Here is a 7,766-nt window from a genome sequence, read left to right as displayed (position 1 = left end):
ACTGAGCTTCCCTCGCCTCAATTCAACTTACTTTGATTCAGATTGATTCCAGAGGGGTTTGCTTAAACTGTAACGAATTCCCCTTCGAGAGATAGAAGCTAGTCTAGAAACAATCTAAGTGGAGCCATCATGCTTTTTGTTTGCTAGATTCTATATGTTTGATTTGGTCGAGTCATCCTTGTTTGTGATTGTGTAGAATTCCCTTGCAATTAAGAATGTCGAACTGGTATGATAGAAGCCAATACAATGAATATCGACCTGAATTTGAATATGGACATCATCAGTATTATGACCATAGTGAGAATAGTGGCTGGGGACGCCAACCTTTTAAAGGTTATGGTTCATACCATGGTGAGCCCAATTACTATCCACACGTGCATCAGTCATACGAGCAAGAAGATTATAGTACTAGTTCTTCGTCTCTATAGGATACAATCAAACTATTGAAAAGTAGTCCTTATTATGATCCTTCAGTTCCTATTCCTTCTCTAGAAGAGACTCTCAGGAATTTAGCTGAGTCATCACGTCAGTTAGCTGAATCGACGTATAAATTAGATGAGGTGAATAATGTAGTTATGGACGAAAGAACTGCAACAACAACTGAATCTGTAGAAGATATCCTCAATAGATTAACTCAAAACTTAGATCCTACACTAAGGGAACTTTCTTTGGAAGAGACACGTAGACTTGAGTTAGAGACGAACGAAAGTATCGCTCGAAATAACTTGAATTGCCAATATAGTGTATCCAATAATACCCTTGAGAATGAAGATAGTTTTTCACATAATCAAGATAACGAGGTTATAATTGGTAAAACTACTTATTTAGATAAGGTTCAATCATCTTCGTACTATTATGATGATGAGGATAGTAGTGATGAAGAATCTGAAATATGTAGGCATAGTGATCAGGAATCTAGTAATCCAATTGAGATTTATAGTGATTATATTATTTCTACTTCAAATCCAAATAATTTTTATGATTATTCACCTATTCAAGAGGACGAGAATTTGATTAGGAATACCACCGTTTTAGACGATGTAGTATTTCCTTTTGATTACGAAGCCGATAGTGGTTTAGAGGAACGGGTTTATTCTGAAAATGTTTTTTTAGAATCTAGCGACTTAGAAACAATAGTCTTGGAAGAAGAAGATAGACCCGTAGAGATGAGTAAAGATGCACTACCTGATAATAACTTAGAAGAATCTCTTGAACATTTTAAGGACTCTGAAGATACGGAAATTCAAGAAATAATTAGAGGTCTATCTAGAGACACTGAAAACTCTAAGTTTGGGGGTGATTATCACTTTCCTAGTGCTTTACCTTTAACTCTCAGAAAGTCCCCTCACATAGGACTTGATATCCATGCCTCAACCATATTACAAGATTATCTTCATACTAGGTTTCCCGAACCTAATGATGTCCTGAAAAAAGTTCAGTCGTTAGAAACCCATCCTCTGGTTGATGTGGTTTGCCCAGGATATGATACCCAGATTGACTTTGTTTTCCCACCAAATAGTTTTCTTCCAATTGTGGGAACGTATAGATTTCCAATGTGTCACTTATTACGTTCTGAGACTAAGCCTAAGTACTTTAGGAAATTAGAAGCGACACATTTGCTTCAGAATGACCACTACTCTGACTGTGGTCAACTATGTAAGTCGTACCTAATTTACTTAGAGGATCCTAAATTATTTAGGTTATTTTGTGATTCCAGGTTCTTATCTGAGTTTTTCCAGACTCTAGGACCTAATAATTTGGATCCTACCTATGAGGAAATGCATCAGAGGAAAATAGTCTATTTAGACCCCTTCATAGAACCTGAACCTGAACCGTTTAGCGATAGTTATCCAGAAACTAGGTAAGGGCATGCTAGTCTTGTACATTTTCTTGGTTCACTGCAGTTTCCTTTTGTCAGCTCTTTTTGGTTTTAAAGACCCACAGTTATTCCGGCTACTGTTATACGGTTCGAGTTGACTAATCCTTGCTTAGTCTGGCTGAAGACTTTAAACTTCGCACTTCTTTGGAGGTAACCCAATATTCATGCGACACGGTAATATCTTTCCTTATCTCTTTTGCTTCAAATGGTAACAATTTCTCCTTGTTCATGTTTTTTTTCATCTTTAGAACATTGAGGACAATGTTAGATTTAAGTTTGAGGGTATGGGAGAAACTTTTTAGTTGCACTTTTGAAACTTCTAGCGTCACATGGTATCCGGTTAGCTAAGTTTACATATTGTTTCTCACCGAAAAGATAGAAATTGGAATGCTACAGATAACAACTTATTGAGACATTAGAGAAAAAGACATTGAGATCCTTGAAATTCAGGAGAGAACTTGTTCTTTTTAGAGGGTAACCGTGATGGACCTAACCATACATGATGGAAAGGCAAGTAGGTCAGGAAATGCCAGAAAGACAAAGCAACCTCACAATGTAGTCTTAGTTACTGGATTGCGACTCTCTCTCAGTAGAAACTTATCATCATCAACAAGCGGAGCGACATCAAAATCTATGAAGAAAGTGAAGACGTTTTAGGTTTAGAAGCAACAATAGAAGAGAATAATTCAAAAATCAAAGTTGAAGTTATAAGAGCAAATGATATAAGTTGTTAGAATCCATGATACCAAGACATCACAAGTTGCGAAGATCCAAGTTTTGAAAGTCCTTCTCTCATGGCCATGTAAATTTTTGTCTTGTAATATTTTAGCCATGAAAAAAAAAAAAAAAATGAAAAAAAAAATAAAAAAAAAAATGAAACATCATTACGTTCTTTTTGTTCAATAAGGCCATAGGGAAGAAGAAATTTATAAGTCAAGCAAGAAATCGAGAGAAGAGTTAATTGTCAAGGTTCTATGAGGTTCGAGAGTTTATCATCAACAGTTGAAGACCGAAGAAGGCGTTGTTTCTACTGGGCACTGTGAGAGAGTCGAAGAAAGATGCATTTTGGTTGCTTTGTTAGTCTGCTTTCAATCTGGCACAAGATCTTTCTAGCACTGGTTTAACTCATCACACGTAATTAGTCCAGCTGTATAGCAGATGTCCCTCTCATTTTTATCTCTCTCCTAATCTTATCCAGCTGTAAAGCAGCGGACGCATCTTACAATGTTTATCTAGCTGTATAGCGGATATCTCTTTATCTAGCAGTCGTGTGGATGTGTCTCCCCTTTTCTTCAGTTAGCTTTAGAGCTGACACCTTTAATTTCTCTGGCATTCTAGTTACTTGGAGATAGGTTGAGAATATGTATGTCCTCATAACTCTTTGGATACTTGTGACCAATTAGGAGTAAAGGTTTTGTGGGTATATCTCTGGTAAGCCCTCCCGAGACTTTAACTCGGCCACTAGGGACACCTAGGGGTTTAAAGGATTATTGCATACGCTAAATGCAATCGACGATGCCTGCGACAGTGAGTTAGGATTTTATTTTCTATTTGGTTTGCTCGAGGACTAGCAAATAATAAGTTTGGGGGTATTTGATAGGCACATTTTTGTGTCTTATATAATCTCAATTGTATATATTATTAGTGCTCGATTTTATAATTATTATGGCTTTTTATGTCCTTGTAGGTATTCTTGGAGAAATAAGCTTTTGCGGCGAAATTGGCTAAAAAAATAGTTTTTGCGTCAGTGGGAGAAAACTACTATACGGACTCTCACTTTGGATAAGGGGTAACCTAATTACTAAGGGGTGACCCATTTCCAGGCATCTGCTAAAGGGAGACCGGAACTGGATAAGGGGAGGTCATCTTCATAATTCAAATACAAGTTTTGGCGGGAAAATGCATGCAGCGAGGAGCAGATTTGGAGATCGAATTTCTACGTGATTTTAGGAGATTCAATGGCTGTATTTGGTACGTATGGACTCTACAAGACTCAATAGGTCTGTTACAATCGATTGGACCCAACCAATTGGGCTGGAATGGCTGGGAGAAGTGATCAAAGTCCAAACAGGACATGTACGCTTCTGTTGAGTTTAAAGATTTTGTGAGGAATATTTGGGAGAGTTTCACGCTAGTGATTGTTGTACTTGGTCCTGTTCAAGTCTTGATAAGAGTTTGGTGGCAAGTTTATAGCTAACAAACGCGTACAGGGAGATCACAAGAGAGATATTCTCTCAACAACGCAGAGAAGAAAAAAAAAAGTCGCGGATTCAGTAGAGATTTTTCGGGATTAGAGGACTATATAAGAGTTGGTTCAAGTCATAAACAGGGTTAGAAAGTTTTAGAAACCCTTAGGAGAGAGTTGGGAGTTCACGAGAGACGAGAAGAAGAAGTTACAGGAGGTATTGTTGTTGTTGCTGCTGCTGCTCAAGGAGGAAGAAGAATACGAAGAACAGACTCGCAGAGTCCGTTGTTCTTCGACAGTCTTAAAAGCAGAACAAGTATCGTTCTTATACAGCAGTAAAGGCTTATCATTTACAGCAGTCTCAAAAACACTTACCCCTTTGTAACAGTGACGCTGTAACACTTCTACAGCGTTGCTAATTCCTGTTTCATCTTATATACATCAATAAAAACACCTATTTTAGCCATGAATACATCTTGTGAGTGTGTTTTTGGGATGAGGAGCTAAACCCAATCCCAGGGGTGATGGAGGAAGCCATTCTTCCAAAAGTTATGTGGTAAAATTCATTAAAATTTATTTATGCAATCCTTTTATGATTAATTGCACCGAATGAAAATTGAATAAATGATTTTTATTAATTAATTGTGTTTTCTCTTGATGAAATATGCTTGGTTTATTGCTTTTGATATTTCATGCTTGCGATTAACAATGGATGTTTTGAAAATCTGATTTAGGCAATGATTAAAATCACCATTGTTTTTGATTTGAATTATAACGTCTAGAATTGCATGATAATAATTATTATTGAATCACATGAATTTTGGTGAATTGTGAAATCCTAACCCCTGGTCTTTCCATAATATTTACATCACCTTTGAATTTAATTTGTTTTATCTTTAATTTTTTATTAAGTCTAAAATTTATTTCCTTCACAAGTCTGAAAAGAACCCAGTTTTTACCACAACTACAACATCATTTGAAAAATCATTATATAGGTTACCAAAAGAATTAGGAAACGGACCCATAAAGTCAATCCCCACACATCAAAGACCTCAACAACTAAAATAGGGTTCAAGGGCATCATGTTCCTACGGGAAATGGTTCCTAATTTCTGGCAACGCTCACAAGTAACACAGTAACTATGGGAGTCTTTAAACGACGAAGGCCAATAGAATCCACACTGAAATATCTTAGCAGCAGTCTTCTTAGCACTAAAGTGACCCCCACAAGCATGATCATGACAAAAGGAAATAATACTGGACTGGTCACTCTCAGGTATACATCTCCTAATAATCTGGTCTTGACAATACTTAAACAAATAAGGATCATCCCAAAAGAAGTGCTTAACCTCGGATAAAAACCTAGAACGATCTTGTTTACCCCAATGTTGGGGCATTCGACCAGTAACAAGATAATTCACTATATTCGCATACCAAGGTGTTTGGGTGACAAAGAACAGTTGTTCATCAGGAAAGCTATCCCTTATATGAAGGGATTCATCATGGGAATCAACAACTAGCCTAGATAAGTGGTCTGCTACTACATTTTCGGCACCCTTTTTGTCTCTAATGTCTGGTGAAAACTCTTGCAACAAAAGTATCCACCTAATCAATCTAGGTTTCGTATCCTTCTTAGATAAAAGATATTTCAAAGCAGCATGATCAGTATATATGACGATCTTAGAACCTAAGAGATAGGGTCTAAACTTGTCTAAGGCAAACACAATGGCTAACAGTTCCTTCTCGGTAGTGGTATAGTTCAACTGGGCATCATTCAGAGTTTTGCTAGCATAGTAAACCACATGAAGTAATTTGTTTTCTCGCTGACCTAGCACAACACCAATAGCATAATCTGAAGCATCACACATGATCTCAAAGGGTAAGTTCCAGTTGGGTGCCTGGACTATGGGGGCGGTAGTGAGTAAAGTCTTAAGCTTCTCAAAAGCCTCTAAACAAGCATCATCAAAGACAAACTTAACATCTTTTGCAAGAAAGTTGCAAAGAGGTCTAGAAATCAAGTTAAAATCCTTAACGAATCGACGATAAAAACCTGCATGCCCTAAGAATGACCTAATATCTCTTACGGTTTTTGGGACCTGTAAAGTCTTGATAAGGTCAACTTTGGCTTTATCTACCTCTATACCCTTAGAAGATACGATATGCCCTAAGACAATTCCTGATCGAACCATGAAATGACATTTCTCCCAATTAAGCACTAGATTCTTTTCCTTACACCTAATCAACACTAATGACAAATGATGCAAGCACTCATCGAAAGACGAACCAAACACTGAAAAGTCATCCATAAAGACCTCTAAAAACTATTCTACCATATCGGAAAATATGCTCATCATACAATGCTGAAAAGTCGCAGGGGCGTTACATAGCCCGAAAGGCATGCGTCTATACGCAAAGGTACCAAAGGGACAAGTAAAAGTAGTTTTTTCTTGGTCTTCTGGGGCAATAACGATCTGATTGTAGCCTGAGTAGCCATCTAGAAAACAGTAATGACTATGTCCATCTAATCTCTCTAGCATTTGGTCGATAAATGGAAGGGGAAAGTGGTCCTTCCTAGTGACCTTGTTCAATTTCCTATAGTCAATACAAACACGCCAACCCGTGGTCACTCGGGTCAGGATTAACTCATTGTTATCATTCTGGACTACAGTAATACCGGATTTCTTGGGAACAACCTGAACGGGTCTGACCCACTTACTGTCTGAAATGGGGTAGATAATGCCTGCATCTAACAGCTTAAGAACCTCGGTTCGAACTACTTCTTTCATATTAGGGTTTAGTATTCGTTGCATCTCCCTAGAAGGTTTGGTATCTTCCTCTAAATAGATCTAATGCATACAAACATTAGGACTTGTACCCTTAATGTCTGCTATGGTCCACCCTAAAGCTTCCTTGTTGTTTTGAAGGACAGTCACTAGCCTACTTTCCTGATCACTATCCAAGTTGGAAGCAACAATCACAGGTAAAGTTTCAGACGGGCCTAAAAACACATACTTCAGGGTATCTGGCAATGGTTTTAGGTCCAACTTAGGAGGCTCTTCTAACGAAGGAACTAGGGTAGACTTAGAAACTGGTAGTGGTTAGAACTTAGGTTTCCATCCGTTACTAGTGTCTAACAAAGGGGTTGAATCTAACAAAGTATTCACCTCATTAATCACATTATCATCATCGAAATCAATCCCAAACTGAGCTAGGCATTTCTCTAACGGATCTTCTAACAAAGTGTTTGGTAATGACTCCTCAACTAATGTTCCTATCATGTTTACCTCTTCTATGCTCGAGTCATCTAGTTCAGAGGGTAAATTACTAATATGAAAGACGTTCATCTCAGTAGTCATATTACCAAAACACAAGTTCATAATACCAGTTCGACAATTAATGATCGCATTGGATGTTGCTAAAAATGGGCGACCTAAAATCACTGGTATCTGGTTCTCTGGGTCAGGGATAGGTTGGGTATCTAGGATAACAAAATCCACTGGATAAATAAACTTGTCGACCTCAATAAGAACATCCTCGATCACACCACGAGGAATTTTAACGGACCTATTAGCTAAATGAAGTGTCATATGGGTAGGTTTCATATCACCAAGTCCTAGCTTGAGGTACACATGGTATGGAAGTAAATTCACACTGGCTCCTAAGTCAAGCAAAGCTTTCTCAACACGGTACTTACCTATTGTGC

The sequence above is a fragment of the Papaver somniferum genome, chromosome 7 (assembly GCF_003573695.1).
Source record: "Papaver somniferum cultivar HN1 chromosome 7, ASM357369v1, whole genome shotgun sequence".
Classification (NCBI taxonomy): Eukaryota; Viridiplantae; Streptophyta; class Magnoliopsida; order Ranunculales; family Papaveraceae; genus Papaver; species Papaver somniferum.
Note: the sequence above shows the minus strand (reverse complement) of the source record.